The sequence below is a fragment of the Ranitomeya variabilis genome, chromosome 4 (assembly GCF_051348905.1).
Source record: "Ranitomeya variabilis isolate aRanVar5 chromosome 4, aRanVar5.hap1, whole genome shotgun sequence".
NCBI classification, from domain to species: Eukaryota; Metazoa; Chordata; class Amphibia; order Anura; family Dendrobatidae; genus Ranitomeya; species Ranitomeya variabilis.
Window position 1 is genome coordinate 605,775,034 of NC_135235.1, and position 17,369 is coordinate 605,792,402.

General features: G+C 42.3%; 1 non-coding gene and 1 pseudogene across 1 annotated transcript; both read right to left on the reverse strand.

The window, feature by feature from the left end:
• Nucleotides 1–6,777: 6,777 nt before the first annotated feature.
• LOC143770716 (U2 spliceosomal RNA) lies at nucleotides 6,778–6,970 on the reverse strand. The gene has a single exon (XR_013214713.1). It is a non-coding gene; the product is annotated as a U2 spliceosomal RNA (small nuclear RNA).
• A 9,988-nt stretch (nucleotides 6,971–16,958) lies between these two features.
• On the reverse strand, nucleotides 16,959–17,160 carry LOC143770676 (U2 spliceosomal RNA; annotated as a pseudogene).
• Between the last annotated feature and the right edge of the window lie 209 nt (nucleotides 17,161–17,369).

Here is a 17,369-nt window from a genome sequence, read left to right on the forward strand (position 1 = left end):
AAACCTAACAAAAACACACCTCTCTTGCGACTCTTACAATCCCACAAACAATCCCTCAACATGCACACACACTCATGTATATGCCTTCCAGGCACCGCACAACACTGCTCATCCCCAATCACACTCCCTGTCACATCACGCATTCTATTTGCCATTACTTTTGCATAGATCTTATAGTCGCAGTTTAATAACGTTATCGGTCTCCAATTCTTTATATTCCTCAGATCACCTTTCTTTGGTATTAACACAACCATACCCGCATGCATACTCTCAGCCACTTCCATATTACATAGTTACATAGTTATTAAGGTTGAAGGAAGACTTTAAGTCCATCTAGTTCAACCCATAGCCTAGCATGCCCTAACATGTTGATCCAGGGGAAGGCAAAAAAACCCCATGTGGTAAGAGTAAGCTCCATCATGGGGAAAAAAATTCCTTCCCGACCCCACATACGGCAATCAGACTAGTTCCCTGGATCAACGCCTTATCAAGGAATCTAATATATATACCCTGTAATATTATACGTTTCCAGAAAGGTATCCAGTCCCCTCTTAAATTGAAGCAATGAGTCACTAATTACAACATCATACGGCAGAGAGTTCCATAGTCTCACTGCTCTTACAGTAAAGAATCCGCATCTGTTATTATGCTTAAACCTTTTTTCCTCCAGACGTAGAGGATGCCCCCTTGTCCCTGTCACCGGTCTATGATTAAAAAGATCAGCAGAAAGGTCTTTGTACTGTCCCCTCATATATTTATACATTAACATAAGATCACCCCTTAGTCTTCGTTTTTCCAAACTAAATAGCCCCAAGTGTAATAACCTTTCTTGGTATGGCAGACCTCCCAGTCCTCTAATAACCTTGGTTGCTCTTCTCTGCACCCGCTCCAGTTCAGCTATGTCTTTCTTATACACCGGAGACCAGAACTGTGCACAGCATTCTAAGTGTGGTCGCACTAGTGACTTGTATAGAGGTAAAATTATGTTCTCCTCATGAGCATCTATGCCTCTTTTAATGCATCCCATTATTTTATTTGCCTTTGTAGCAGCTGCCTGACACTGGCCACTGAATATGAGTTTGTCATCCACCCATACACCCAGGTCTTTTTCAGTGACGGTTTTGCCCAGAGTTTTAGAATTAAGCACATAGTTATACATCTTATTACTTCTACCCAAGTGCATGACCTTACATTTATCCCCATTAAAGCTCATTTGCCATTTATCAGCCCAAGCTTCTAGTTTACATAAATCAGCCTGTAATATAAAATTGTCCTCCCCTGTATTGATTACCCTGCAGAGTTTAGTGTCATCTGCAAATATTGAAATTGTACTCTGAATGCCCCCTACAAGGTCATTAATAAATATGTTAAAAAGAAGAGGGCCCAATACTGACCCCTGTGGTACCCCACTACTAACCGTGACCCAGTCCGAGTGTGCTCCATTAATAACCACCCTTTGTTTCCTATCCCTGAGCCAACTCTCAACCCACTTGCACATATTTTCCCCTATCCCCATTATTCTCATTTTATGTATCAACCTTTTGTGTGGCACCGTATCAAAAGCTTTTGAAAAGTCCATATACACTACATCTACTGGGTTCCCTTGGTCCAGACCGGAACTTACCTCTTCATAGAAGCTGATCAAATTAGTCTGACATGATCGGTCCCTAGTAAACCCGTGCTGATACTGGGTCATGAGGTTATTCCTTTTCAGATACTCCAGTATAGCATCCCTTAGAATGCCCTCCAGGATTTTACCCACAGTAGAGGTTAAACTTACTGGCCTATAATTTCCGAGTTCAGTTTTTGTCCCCTTTTTGAATATTGGCACCACATTTGCTATACGCCAGTCCTGTGGTACAGACCCTGTTATTATGGACTCTTTAAAGTTTAAAAATAATGGTCTATCAATGACTGTACTTAATTCCTGCAGTACTCGGGGGTGTATCCCATCCGGGCCCGGAGATTTGTCAATGTTTGTGATTTTTAGACGCCGCCGTACTTCCTGCTGGGTTAAGCAGGTAACATTAAATTGGGAATTATTATCACTAGTCATATTGGCTGCCATGGGATTTTCTTTTGTAAATACTGATGAAAAAAAGTCATTTAGCATATTGGCTTTTTCCTCATCCTCATCCACCATTTCACCCAGACTATTTTTAAGGGGGCCAACACTATCATTTTTTAGTTTCTTACTATTTATGTAGTTAAAGAATATTTTGGGGTTATTTTTGCTCTCTCTAGCAATGAGTCTCTCTGTCTCAATCTTTGCTGCCTTGATTTGCTTTTTACAGAATTTATTTAATTTTTTGTATTTATTTAATGCCTCCTCACTACCTACTTCCTTTAATTCTCTAAATGCTTTCTTTTTTTTTTTTAACCGACATATATTTACAAACCTCCACAAAATCCTTACCAATCACCTCCCACATCACTTGGTAAAAATCTACAGGAAAACCATCTTCCCCCGATGTTTTGTTTATCGCCATACTATTCATCACCTTCCATACCTCATCATCTGTCACCTCACTCATCACACTCCCTTTCTCTACCTCACTCAACTTATTCTCTAAAGGTACCTTCACACTAAACGATATCGCTAGCGATCCGTGACGTTGCAGCGTCCTGGATAGCGATATCGTTTAGTTTGACACGCAGCAGCAATCAGGATCCTGCTGTGATATCGCTGGTCGTTGAACAAAGTTCAGAACTTTATTTGGTCGTCAGATCAGCGTGTATCGTCGTGTTTGACACCAAAAGCAACGATACCAGCGATGTTTTACACTGGTAACCAGGGTAAACATCGGGTTACTAAGCGCGGCCCTGAGCAGGGCCGCGCTTAGTAACCCGATGTTTACCCTGGTTACCAGTGTAAAATGTAAAAAAAACAAACACTACATACTCACCTTCGCATCCCCCGGCGTCCGCTTCCCACACTGACTGAGCGCCGTAAAGTGAAAGTACAGCACATCGGTGACGTCACCACTCTGCTGTTAGGGCCGGCGGCCCTGCGCTTAGCAACCCGATGTTTACCTTGGTTACCCGGGGACCTCGGCATCGTTGGTCGCTGGAGAGCGGTCTGTGTGACAGCTCTCCAGCGACCAAACAGCGACGCTGCAGCGATCGGCATCGTTGTCGCTATCGCTGCAGCGTCGCTTAATGTGAAGGTACCTTAACACACTCAACACTTCATTTTCCAAATTTCCATCCCTCCACTTCACCGCATACAAATCCTCATAAAACTTTGCTACTTCCTCACACATTTCCTCCCCACATACTTCTCTCCCATCAGCCCCACACAGCACATTCATACTTTGTTTTTCCCCAAAGATCTTTTAGAAAAAAAACATGAGCATTTCTCCTCATGCTCCAATCTATCAACCTTAGACCTAAAAACAATACTTCTTCCCCTCACCATCAAAAATTCATGAATATCCTTTTTTACCAACAAAATCTCCTCCTCCACCGCCACTCCTCCTTCCCTCATTTTATATAATAAATTTAGACGCGCATTTAAACTTACAAATTTTTCTCTCTTAATTGCAGCAACCTTATAACCTAAATCTTTAAAGAAAACTTTTGTCTGTTTTTTAACCCAATCCCACCAATCACACACATCCCGAAAACCACTCTTACCCTTACACCACTCTTTATACTGTCTTGCACACATCTTTCTCACTTCCACATTCTCCAGCAAACTACTATTTAATTTCCATAAGCCCCTACCAAACACCCCATTTACATCTATATCCACCTCACATGACACGCACACATGATCTGAAAACAAAACATTCTCCTGCTTATAACTAATGGAAGCCATATTTTTTGAAACAAAACAATAATCCAACCTAGATTGTATTTTTCCACTCTCAGAAAAAAAAGTATTCAACAAAGGATTCACCTTACACAAACGCTGCATATCTCTCAACCCAAAATCACCAACCAAATCTAATAAAACCTTTCCAGACACATCCACATTCACTTTCCCTACATCACAATTCATATCACCCACAATCACCACAGGCATTCTCCCCGGCACAAAAAACTTAATTTTTTCAAATAAATTTTTCCGTTCATTCTTATCCACCAGCGCATACACATTAATTATGCAAAATTTTACATTTCTATACACAAAATTTGCTAGTATACACCTACCCACCTCAATAACCACATAATCATTCAAAACAACCTCCCACCCCTTTACCAAAATTCCCACACCATCATTCTTATTACATGCACTCCCAGACCACACTGATGCCCCATAAGGCCACTCATCCCCTGTCACACCATCCACCACCCCACACTCTTGCAAACAAAAAATTGATGCATTTTTCATAGCTAAAAAATCAAAAATTGCAGCCCTTCTGCACCTATTTTTAAACACCCTCACATTTTGAGAGATTATAGTAAAAACCATACTTAAAAAAAACCCAAACACTATACAAAAAACAGAAAGCCTTTGACTTAAGTCAAAGCTCTAATGACAAAGAAAAAACTTATGCATAATTCCAGACAATTTTAAACAGTCCCTCCACCATCGTCCTCCACCATCTGCAATGAGCGGCTAGTTTCCGACCCGCTGACCTCTCCACTCTCACTCCACCTTGACTTCTTGACACCTGCTTTCCTCTGAGGTGCCACACCTTCATTTTCTTCGTCACTTTCCCCACCACCCTCCCTGTGACACTTTTCACTCCCTCCACCATCATCCGAGTAAAACTCTTCAATAACCTCCGGATCTGAGAGATGTTCGGAACGTTCCATAGTTTCCATACATTCCGCACCATCTTCAGCGTCCCGTAGTTGCAACATGTCCGGGCACTCCCCTCCTGCCACCCCTTCAAAACCTTTTTCCACTTTCCTCAATTCCCTTCTAATCTCCTTTTCAAAATTATTCTTCTTATATCCAGCAGGTGCCAGAAAAACGTCATCAGGAGCCTGAGAGGCAAGATATTCTCTCCGCCTTCTCTCCTCCCTCTCCACTCTGGCAGTCTCACGCTTCATCCGCTCCGCCATCCTCCTCCTTTCCTCCTCCTCCTTCCATTCTTTATCCGTTTTCCTGGACATAGCCCTCGGACAATCCTTGAAAATGAGATCTTTGCTACCACACATATCACAGGACCTGGGCATTGGGCAGTCGCCTGCCACATGTCCCTCCCCTCTACAATTGCGGCAACACTGCCCTTTTTTACATGTAGCCTGCACATGGCCAAAGGAATAGCACTTCCTGCAAAACATGGGTTGCCCTGCATAAGACAGGAAACCCCTATGTCCTGCCACGGAGAAGTTCACCGGAGGATGCCTGAAGCCTCCAACACTCTCGGGGTCCTTCTTAAGTTTCACACAAAACTTATACTTACAGTTGAAAATCCCCAGACAGTTCACCTGCCTCTCTCCTTTCCGTACATATTCACAATACCGCGAAAGGAAGCCCTCCAGTAAAGCTGGGTCCGTAAAAGGGTTATACACAGTTACCCACACAGTTTTCTCTTGCAGCACAAACAAAGGCTCAAACTCTATTGCTTCCAAGAAGGGATCATCAGAATGACTCCAAAGCCATTCAAAGATATCAAGGCAGACATTTTCTTCTACAAAAGTCACATCATAAGTCCCTTGCTTAGGAAACTCATTGACACTGTAGAAATCCCCTCGCCTTGCCCCAGCTTTACCTTCCAGAAGATCCTGCACGACAAACTTCACGGTATTCCTCTCAGAACTCTTTGCCTCCACTCCAATTCGGATGGTGTTTTTGATGAAATTCATGCTTACAAATGACTGTCAGTATAAACCACAGAAGACGCAAAGTCCTTTGCAAAAAGGCCTGGATTCCTCCAGATAACTCGCACCAAATTCAGCTGCAACCAAAATGATCACAGCCAAAAGGCCGAGAAGCGATGGCCTGAAATGGTTTGCCATTTCGGCCACACCAAGGCCTACAACCGACACCCATTGTGGAGACAGAGCAAAAGATTGCCGCAGGGAAGACATTTTCAGAAACTCTGGAGGCCTTCTCAATGACTGTTCTGCTGTCAATGACAGTTCTGCTGTGTGTGTGTCTGTGTCTGTGTGTTTGTTCAAGCTGTGCACGAAGCATTTTGAATGCATAACTCCGCCTACTTTGAGCACACCCTCCATCCCCATTGTGACTGCACGTGAAGGTTCCGTGCTAAGATTCTATCTACTGCAGGCAGCGCACCTGGTTGGTCAAAAGCATTAGAATACTCACACAGGTGTAGATGGACAAGACAAGCATATGCAAGATCAGCACAGGCACCATTTTTGCTTATTTTTTTTAAATGCATATAATACACCGCATTTAAAAGTCAGTGGTTCACAGGAGGGAGACAATGTTTTACAAAAGAATTCATGCTGTCACAAATGTGGTATGTATGGCAGAACTACGCATTGGATACTTCAATTTAAACACTTTGTACTGACAGCAGGGGCCTAATTTTGTAGATGGCACAGTATATTTGCAACACTGTAACAAAGGCCTAATACAGGCCTACATCTTAACACACCTGTTGCAACCAGTAAAGACAAATTGATTGATTGATTGATTGCATATTGAATGCAATACAATGTTTGACATACATAGGTGAAAGCAAGGCCAGGCAAGGCACACAAAATGTTGCTAATGGTCAAGAGAAATCGAGCAAAATGCTACATTTGGCATGTGAAATGTGCTTCTTTGACACTGAAATAAATTCACATAAAGGGTTAAAAGACAACTTGCGCTGATTTAAATTCAATCTGTTTTTAGAAACTGGATCAGAGAAGGAGTGCACTGTTCCCGGAGATACTGCAATGACGGGTCAATGCGTGGAGTGGACAGAGCAAGCTCTTATTCCACCTCCCTGTTCCAAAAATCCATTTAATATATGGTCCCCAAATAGGGAACGTATCAGATATTAAACTGATGAGAACAGATTTTTTTTTTCTTTTTTTTTATACCAACTCAGATAGGCAGAGCACAATGCTCAATCAAATCAGCTTAAAAAAGCTTCAAATGATACTCGTCTTCATCACACATGGTATATAGTCAAAAAAATAAAATCACAACAAAGAACACTAATTAAACTTCACAAGAAATCTCCATTTCTTGAATTTCCAAACTCCTTCAGCATCAATAATACTTCCTCGTTTCTGGTCCCACAGGTAAATCACATACATACGTGACAGAATCAAACTCAAACATTCATTTAACACACATCTTCTTCCTCTTGAAAACTCACAAATTCCTCGCATCCCATATACTTTCAATTACACATACAACCAACAGCCATATAATCCTATCCTTCACCTTACTACATGCACCCATTCCAAACATTGCAAGCTTCCAATTAAGATACGATACTCCAGCCAATTCTGTACAAAGACCACCCCATACATTTCCATACGGCATACTCAAAATCACAGTCCCAAACCAAATGTCTAACATGCTCTCTCGCACCACATCCCTCCCTCGGACATACCTCAGATTTAATTAAATCCCTCCTCTTTTGCACATCCCTAACAGGCAAAATATCATGTAACATCATCCAAACAATATCTCTCTGTCTATTTGTCACACCTTCTATACTTAGTTTCTTCCACATCTCAGGCACCTCTTCACCTCTCAACCCATTAATATCACATACAACCTCACGCTCACGCACCTTCCTAACAACTTTTTTCTTTTCTCTAAAATCATTCATACTAACAGACAACAAATCATACTTTCTAAGAAATTTCTCAACACAAGCATACCACATAGGACACTTAAAAGCAACTGGCACACTTGCATCCCTTTTCACCCACCTCAAACCATACAACATCCATCCGGCTGAATACTTCATCATATAAGCACACTTATTACCTTTCCCCAAACATACCACAACCATTTTCACATAACTAATCCCCAAAAAGAACTCAGCACTCAAAAAATTCAGGCCTCCGTTCACACACAACTTATAGACAGACTCCCGCTTCAATTTCTCCATGGGACTTCCCCAGAGAAAATTAAAAATCAATTTCTCAGTTTTTCTGATTTTCATAAACGCAGTAGGATACACATTCCCAACAAATAACAAAATAGGCAAAATAACCGCCTTAATAATCAAGACCTTCCCAGTTAGTCAATTCTCTTAACCTCCAAAAATTAAATTTACGCACCACTCTCTCCCCACACTCATCCCAACTTTCATTTCCTTTTAAGTCATCATTGAACTTAATCCCAAGCACCTTCATCAGACCATCCTCACATTTCACACCATCCATCCTAACATTGCTATCACCAAAACATTTAAAAGAACTCTTAGCCCAATTAACCCTAAAAGCTGAAACACTACAGAACAGACTTAATATCAACCTCGCCCTACTCATTGCAGCCATACTCTCATTCACTATCACCACATCATCCATATAACCCAAAATTCTAACATCCTTCCCACCACTCCCAGGAATCAACACACCTCTCATAACCTTATCCTTCCTAACCATACACATCAACACCTCAGTCACACTAATAAACAAAATAGGGGACATGGGGCACCCCTGACGTACTCCAGACTTAATCCTCACTTTATCACTCAAACACCCATTCACCAAAAATTCACTCGTCACATTACTATACAAACTCCTAACACAACTCTCAAAATTCCTCGAATAACCCACCTTGGCCAAAACATGAAACATAAAACTATGCGACACATGATCAAAAGCCTTTTCAAAATCAACTGAAAGAACCAGACATTTCTGTTTACGACTCATACAATCCCCAACCACATCACGTAACAAAACCAAATTCTCAGTCATGCTTCTCCCTGGCACCGAACACACTTGATCCTCATCCACCACACCACCAATCACTTCCCTCATCCGATTAGCCAACAACTTACGAAAAACCTTATAGTCAGCATGTAAAAGCGCGATAAGCCTCCAGTTACCCAAATCCTTCCTATCACCTTTCTTATATACCAAAACCACCACTCCTTCTGTCATTGAATCACTCAACATATACTCCCTAAACATATACTGACACACTTCCACCAAGTCAACCCTAATCGTATCACATTCCTTCACATACAATTCCACAGGCAAACCATCTTTCCCAGGAGTTTTATTCTTACTAGCAGACATAACCACTTTTTTATCTTCATCCAACACAATAAGATCATCATCCAATATTCCACGCTCATCCTCTCCCAGTCGGCCATTTAGACACCCCAACACATCAATCATCATTTGATCATCAAACCATTTTTCCCCATACAACTCCTTATAGAACAGTACAACCTCATCCATCACATCTTTACCACTTACACACACGCCTTCACCATTCACCACCTCATGCATATCCATTTTCTTGCCAAACACTTTTTTGAAAAATAACCTTGCACATTTCTCATTTTTTTCCAAGTATTCAATCTTGAAATTAAAACATTTATTGAGGCAAAAGGTAAAGAAATTATTTTCCATTCTATCTTTCACCTGACACATCAAATCATCCACATCCACTCCAATTGTTCTCAACTTTCGCAACCACTCCAATCTGACACTTAGCTCATTACATTTTGTCTGATTCATAGCAGCTTTTCTCCTACCCCATTTAAAAAAAAAAAATACCAATCTCACACTTTAACCAATCCCACCACTCAAGCACATTCACGAAGTCACTTTTTTTATTCCTCCATCTTACATACATCCTTTTAAAGTCACGCATAATTCTTTCATCTTCCAACAAACGCACATTAACCCCTCTGTGACCTTAGACGTACTATCCCGTCGAGGTGACCTGGGCCTATCTGACCCTCGACGGGATAGTACGTCATAGCCGATCGGCCGCGCTCACGGGGGGAGCGCGGCCGGGTGTCAGCTGACTATCGCAGCTGACATCCGGCACTATGTGCCAGGAGCGGTCGCGGACCGCCCCCGGCACATTAACCCCCGGCACACCGCGATCAAACATGATCGCGGTGTACCGGCGGTATAGGGAAGCATCGCGCAGGGAGGGGGCTCCCTGCGGGCTTCCCTGAGACCCCCGGAGCAACGCGATGTGATCGCGTTGCTCTGAGGGTCTCCTACCTCCCTCCTCGCCGCAGGTCCCGGATCCAAGATGGCCGCGGCATCCGGGTCCTGCAGGGAGGGAGGTGGCTTACCGAGTGTCTGCTCAGAGCAGACACTTGGTAAGCCTGCAGCCCTGCACAGCAGATCGCAGATCTGGCAGAGTGCTGTGCACACTGCCAGATCAATGATCTGTGATGTCCCCCCCTGGGACAAAGTAAAAAAGTTAAAAAAAAAAATAAAAAAAAATATCCTAAATAAAGAAAAAAAAAATTATTCCCATAAATACATTTCTTTAGCTAAATAAAATAAAAAAAACAATAAAAGTACACATATTTAGTATCGCCGCATCCGTAACGACCCAACCTATAAAACTGCCCCACTAGTTAACCCCTTCAGTAAACACCGTAAGAAGAAAAAAAAAAAAAACGAGGCAAAAAACAACGCTTTATTACCATACCGCCGAACAAAAAGTGGAATAACACGCGATCAAAAAGACTGATATAAATAACCATGATACAGCTGAAAACGTCATCTTGTCCCGCAAAAAACGAGCCGCCATACAGCATCATCAGCAAAAAAATAAAAAAGTTATAGTCCTGAGAATAAAGCGATACCAAAATAATTATTTTTTCTATAAAATAGTTTTTATCGTATAAAAGCGCCAAAACATAAAAAAATGATATAAATGAGATATCGCTGTAATCGTACTGACCCGACGAATAAAACTGCTTTATCAATTTTACCAAACGCGGAACGGTATAAACGCCTCCCCCAAAAGAAATTCATGAATAGCTGGTTTTTGATCACTCTGCCTCACAAAAATCGGAATAAAAAGCGATCAAAAAATGTCACGTGTCCGAAAATGTTACCAATAAAAACGTCAACGCGTCCCGCAAAAAACAAGATCTCACATAACTCTGTGGACTCAAATATGGAAAAATTACAGCTCTCAAAATGTGGTAACGCAAAAAATATTTTTTGCAATGAAAAGCGTCTTTCAGTGTGTGACGGCTGCCAATCATAAAAACCCGCTATAAAAGTAAATCAAACCCCCCTTCATCACCCCCTTAGTTAGGAAAAAATAAAAAAATTAAAAAATGTATTTATTTCCATTTTCCCATTAGGGTTAGGGTTAGGGCTAGAGTTAGGACTAGAGTTAGGGCTAGGGTTAGGGTTAGGGCAACGGTTAGGGCTAGGGTTAGGGTTAGGGCTAGGGTTGGGGCTAGGGTTAGGGCTAGAGTTAGGACTAGAGTTAGGGCTAGGGTTAGGGTTAGGGCTAGGGTTGGGGCTAGGGTTAGGGCTAGAGTTAGGACTAGAGTTAGGGCTAGGGTTAGGGTTAGGGCAAGGGTTAGGACTAGGGTTAGGGCTAGGGTTGGGGCTAGGGTTAGGGCTAGGGTTAGGGCTAGGGTTGGGGATAGGGTTAGGGCTAGGGTTAGGGCTAGGGTTAGGGCTAGTGTTACGGCTAGTGTTAGGGCTAGTGATAGGGCTAGGGTTATTGCTAGGGTTAGGGCTAGGGTTAGGGTTGGAGCTACAGTTAGGGTTGGGGCTAAAGATAGGGTTAGGGTTTGGATTACATTTACGGTTGGGAATAGGGTTGGGTGTGTCTGGGTTAGAGGAGTGGTTAGGGTTACCGTTGGGATTAGGGTTAGGGATGTGTTTGGATTAGGGTTTCAGTTATAATTGGGGGGTTTCCACTGTTTAGGCACATCAGGGGCTCTCCAAACGGGACATGGCATCCGATCTGAATTCCAGCCAATTCTGCGTTGAAAAAGGAAAACAGTGCTCCTTCCCTTCAGAGCTCTCCCGTGTGCCCAAACAGGGGTTTACCCCAACATATTGGGTATCAGCGTACTCAGGACAAATTGGACATCATCTTTTGGGGTCCAATTTCTCCTGCTACCCTTGGGAAAATACAAAACTGGGGGCCAAAAAATAAGTTTTGTGGGAAAAAAAAGATTTTTTATTTTCACGGCTCTGCGTTGTAAACTGTAGTGAAACACTTGGGGGTTCAAAGTTCTCACAACACATCTAGATAAGTTCCTTGGGGGGTCTAGTTTCCAATATGGGGTCACTTGTGGGGGGTTTGTACTGTTTGGGTACATCAGGGGCTCTGCAAATTCAACGTGACGCCTGCAGACCAATCCATTTTAGTCTGCATTCCAAATGACGCTCCTTCCCTTCCGAGCTCTGTCATGCACCCAAACAGTGGTTCCCCCCCACATATGGGGTATCAGCGTACTCAGGACAAATTGGACAACAAAGTTTGGGGTCCAATTTATCCTGATACCCTTGTGAAAATACAAAACTGGGGGCTAAAAATCATTTTTGTGAAAAAAAAAAAGAATTTTTATTTTCACGGCTCTGCGTTATAAACTGTAGTGAAACACTTGGGGGTTCAAAGCTATCAAAACACATCTAGATAAGTTCCTTAGGGGGTCTACTTTCCAAAATGGTGTCACTTGTGGGGGTTTTTAATGTTTAGGCACATCAGGGGCTCTCCAAACGCAACATGGCATCCCATCTTAATTCCAGTCAATTTTGCATTGAAAAGTAAAATAGCGCTCCTTCCCTTCCGAGCTCTGCTATGCGCCCAAACAGTGGTTTACCCCCACATATGGGGTATCAGCGTACTCAGGACAAATTGCACAACAATTTTTGGGGTCCAATTTCTTCTCTTACCCTTAGGAAAATAAAAAATTGGGGGCGAAAAGATCATTTTTGTGAAAAAATATGATTTTTTATTTTTACGGCTCTGCATTATAAACTTCTGTGAAGCACTTGTTGGGTCAAAGTGCTCACCACACATCTAGATAAGATCCTTAGGGGGTCTACTTTCCAAAATGGTGTCACTTGTGGGGGGTTTCAATGTTTAGGCACATCAGGGGCTCTCCAAATGCAACATGGCGTCCCATCTCAATTCCAGTCAATTTTGCATTGAAAAGTCAAATGGCGCTCCTTTCCTTCCGAGCTCTGCCCTGCGCCCAAACAATGGTTTACACCCACATATGGGGTATCAGCGTACTCAGGATGAATTGTACAACAAATTTTGCGGTCTATTTTCTCCTGTTACCCTTGGTAAAATAAAACAAATTGGAGCTGAAACAAATTTTGTGTGAAAAAAAGTTAAATGTTTATTTTTATTTAAACATTCCAAAAATTGCTGTGAAACACCTGAAGGGTTAATAAACTTCTTGAAAGTGGTTTTGAGTACCTTGAGGGGTGCAGTTTTTAGAATGGTGTCACACTTGGGTATTTTCTATGATATAGACCCCTCAAAATGACTTCAAATGAGATGTGGTCCCTAAAAAAAAATGGTGTTGTAAAAATGAGAAATTGCTGGTCAACTTTTAACCCTTATAACTCCATCACAAAAAAAAATTTTGGTTCCAAAATTGTGCTGATGTAAAGTAGACATGTGGGAAATGTTACTTATTAAGTATTTTGCGTGACATATGTCTGTGATTTAAGGGCATAAAAATTCAAAGTTGGAAAATTGCAAAATTTTCAAAATTTTCGCCAAATATTCGTTTTTTTCACAAATAAACGCAAGTTATATCGAAGAAATTTTACCACTATCATGAAGTACAATATGTCACGAGAAAACAATGTCAGAATCGCCAAGATCCGATGAAGCGTTCCAGAGTTATAACCTCATAAAGGGACAGTGGTCAGAATTGTAAAAATTGGCCCGGTCATTAACGTGCAAACCACCCTTGGGGGTGAAGGGGTTAAGCTTCCACACACCTCCACCATACACAAAATCACACTTACCTTCCAACCGTGCTCTCAAATACACATGATCAGAAAAAGGGACATCTTCCTGCTGGAAATCCCTACAAACAATATTTGGAGAGAAAAAAATACAGTCTATTCTAGACACTATACCTCCCCTGTCAGCCTTATAGGTCGCAGGAGGAGGTTTACCAAGGATAACCTCCGCAGCATCCTGAAAAGAAAAATCTGATACAAGATTCTTGAGTCTTTTACCTGTGATATCCATCTTATCCCCCTCCGTCACACAATTAAAATCTCCAACAAAAATTACTGGCATTTTCCCAGATAAAAAAAACACAATTTCTCAAAAATCTCCAACCTCTCCCCCTTATCTACTGGTGCATACACATTAACCACCCTCACCCTCCAACCCTTACAATTGAGCTCACATATTACACACCTTCCTGCTTCCATCACTGTGTAACTCTCCACCTTAACCCCTCTACCATTCACCAAAACCCCCACCCCAGAATTTTTATTACATACAGACCCAGACCACACACTCTGACCCAAAGGCCAAACGTTGTCACTTAAGGGATCAGAAATCCCACATTCCTGAATGCAATACACATCCGCATTCAGGTTACTCAGGTAGTCCAATATTGCCACTCTCCTAGGCACAGACTTAATCTGCCTTACATTCAGTGACAATATGCTGAGAGTATGTATAGACACCATTTGTCAATTTGGGGACCCAAAGTGCGACAACATAACTACCTATGCATTATCCTAACCCTTCTGGAGGCAGGACGTTTGATGTGCAGAAGTCGAGAATCGCACCTTCCCCTAAAAAAGAGTCACCTTGGGGAACAGATGCCAGAGGATACACCCGAGCTGGACTTATACTGCAGTCACTCAATGGAGAAAGGGATGGCTCCACTTTTTTCTTCTTTTTAACAGAAGAACCTTCCTCCTCATCAGAGCTACTATCCTTCCGTTGAAAGTCAAAATCCCCCTGACCTTCCTCCATCTCAGGATCTGACACCTCCGCACTCCAATCATGCAAAAGTGGTGTTTTAGACAAGTTAATCTCCTTTTCCCCTTGCAACGTGGCCGCCATGCCAAAGATTTCAACCTCCAGGTCCTCCACCAGGGATACCTCCATACCTCCTTCCCCAGTTACAGTCTCAGTATCGCTGTCATCTGAGGCAACAGACAGCCTGCTGTACCAAAGGCTCAGGCGCCAACTCCATATTTCCTCGTTCATTTACACGAACCTGTTCAGGAAAACAATCCTGTGCCTCCTTTTCATCCAGGAAAGCCACAGTGGACAGCGGTGCAGACGATGGTGTACCTGCTGGAGCCGGAGACTGTGCTCTCCTCCTCCCCGCTGCAGCTGCATAGGAACCTGGGTGTGACTTACAGTCTCTGAAAAAGTGCCCCTTCTCTCCACAGAGGTTACAGACAATGGTATTTTTACAATCAGAGGAGAGATGACCCTCCTCATTGCATTTCCTGCAGATAACGTCTATATTACAAGCTTCTTGTGTATGCCCGTACCTCCTGCAGTGCCGGCAAAACATTGGTGCATTAGGAAAGAAAAGATAACCTCTCTCCCGACCAATTGAAAAATTCAAAGGAGGATAGTGGATACCCCCTGGCTCATCCGGACTTGCACGGAACGTGACCATTAGTCGGTATTTCCCCGACCATATATCCTCCTCATTCATAACTTTAACGCCAGCTTTACAAATTGAACAATGCCTTTTTAAAAAGGCGTAAATTAACTCCAGCTGTACATGTGGATTGTACATGAAAATTGTCAGAAGTATCTCCTTAGCAGCATACAAAATGACAAAAGTCAGCCCATCCAGATATGAATGCTCCAAATTCCTTTTCAGGGACTCATACAAGTTATTACATGCAGCCATCGAAGTCAAAACAAGATTATACTTGCGTTTGAACTGCTGCAGGCACATAATCTCCTCTTTCCTCACGCCGAGAACTTCAAACAGGACCTTCCACACCACAAAGCTGAGATTGACGATTTTTTCTTTTCCTTCCTCCACATCGATTTGGATACCAAATTTCACACGAGCCTCGCCAGGCTCTGCGTAACGTAAACGTCCCATGATCGCTGGTCGTGTCCTCTGGTCAACTCCCTAAAGCAGCATGTGGCTTAAGCCTTAAAACGGCGATGCCACAAGGCCAAGAGTCAGCGCTCAGACAGCCATCCGCAGACCCACTACAGATCGTGCCAAAAGGCCGAGAAGCGATGGCCTGAAATGGTTTGCCATTTCGGCCGCACCAAGGCCCACAACCGACACCCATTGTGGAGACAGAGCAAAAGATTGCCGCAGGGAAGACATTTTCAGAAACTCTGGAGGCCTTCTCAATGACAGTTCTGCTGTCAATGACAGTTCTGCTGTGTGTGTGTGTGTGTGTGTCTCTCTGTGTCTGTGTCCATGTGTTCGTTCAAGCTGTGCACGACGCGTTTTGAATCTGCATAACTCCGCCTACTTTGACCACACCCTCCATCCCCATTGTGACAGCACATGAATGTTCCGTGCTAAGATTCTATCTACTGCAGGCAGCGCATCTGGTTGGTCAAAAGCATTAGAATACTCACACAGGTGTAGATGGACAAGACAAGCATATTCAAGATCAGCACAGGCACCATTTTTAATTTTTTTTTTTTTTTTTAAAATGCATATAATACACCGCATCGAAAAGTCGGTGGTCCACAAGAGGGAGACAATGTTTCAAAAAAGAATTAATGCGGTCACAAATGCAGTATGGCAGAACTACTCATTGGATACTTCAATTGAAACGCCACCAAGTACTGACAGCAGGGGCCTAATTTGGTAGATGGCACAGTATATTTGCAACACTGTTACAAAGGCCTAATACAGGCCTACATCTTAGCACACCTGTTGCAGCAACCAGTAAAGACAAATTGATTGATTGATTGATTGATTGATTGCATATTGAATGCAATGCAATGTTTGACATACATAGGTGAAAGCAAGGCCAGGCAAGGCACAGAAAATGTTGCAACTGGTCAAGAGAAATCGAACAAAATGCTACATTTGGCATGAGAAATGTGCTTCTTTGACCCTGATATAATTTCACATAAAGGGTTAAAAGACAACTTGCGCTGATTTCAATTCAATCTGTTTTTAGAAACCGGATCAAAGAAGGAGTGCACTGTTCCCGGAGATACTGCAATAACGGGTCAATGCGTGGAGTGGACAGAGCAAGCTCTTCTTCCATCTCCCTGTTCCAAAAATCCATTTAATATATGGTCCCCAAATAGGGGATGTATCAGATATTAAACTGATAAGAACAGATTTTTTTTTCTGTCACTCAGATTACAAGTACCATCACACAAATATATATATGATGATGGACCAAATCCATCATTGTGATTCAAGAAAATATTTTAAATTATTAATTTTTAACTTTTTTTCCGTTTTAAAGAAATAAACAACAATTACATTCCCAAAACAAATATTTACACATGAAAAAAACTCCCAATCATTTTTCCTGCTCACACAGTTCCGAAAACAATATTTCCTGGTATCCCAGTTCCAAAAAACAAAATCAAT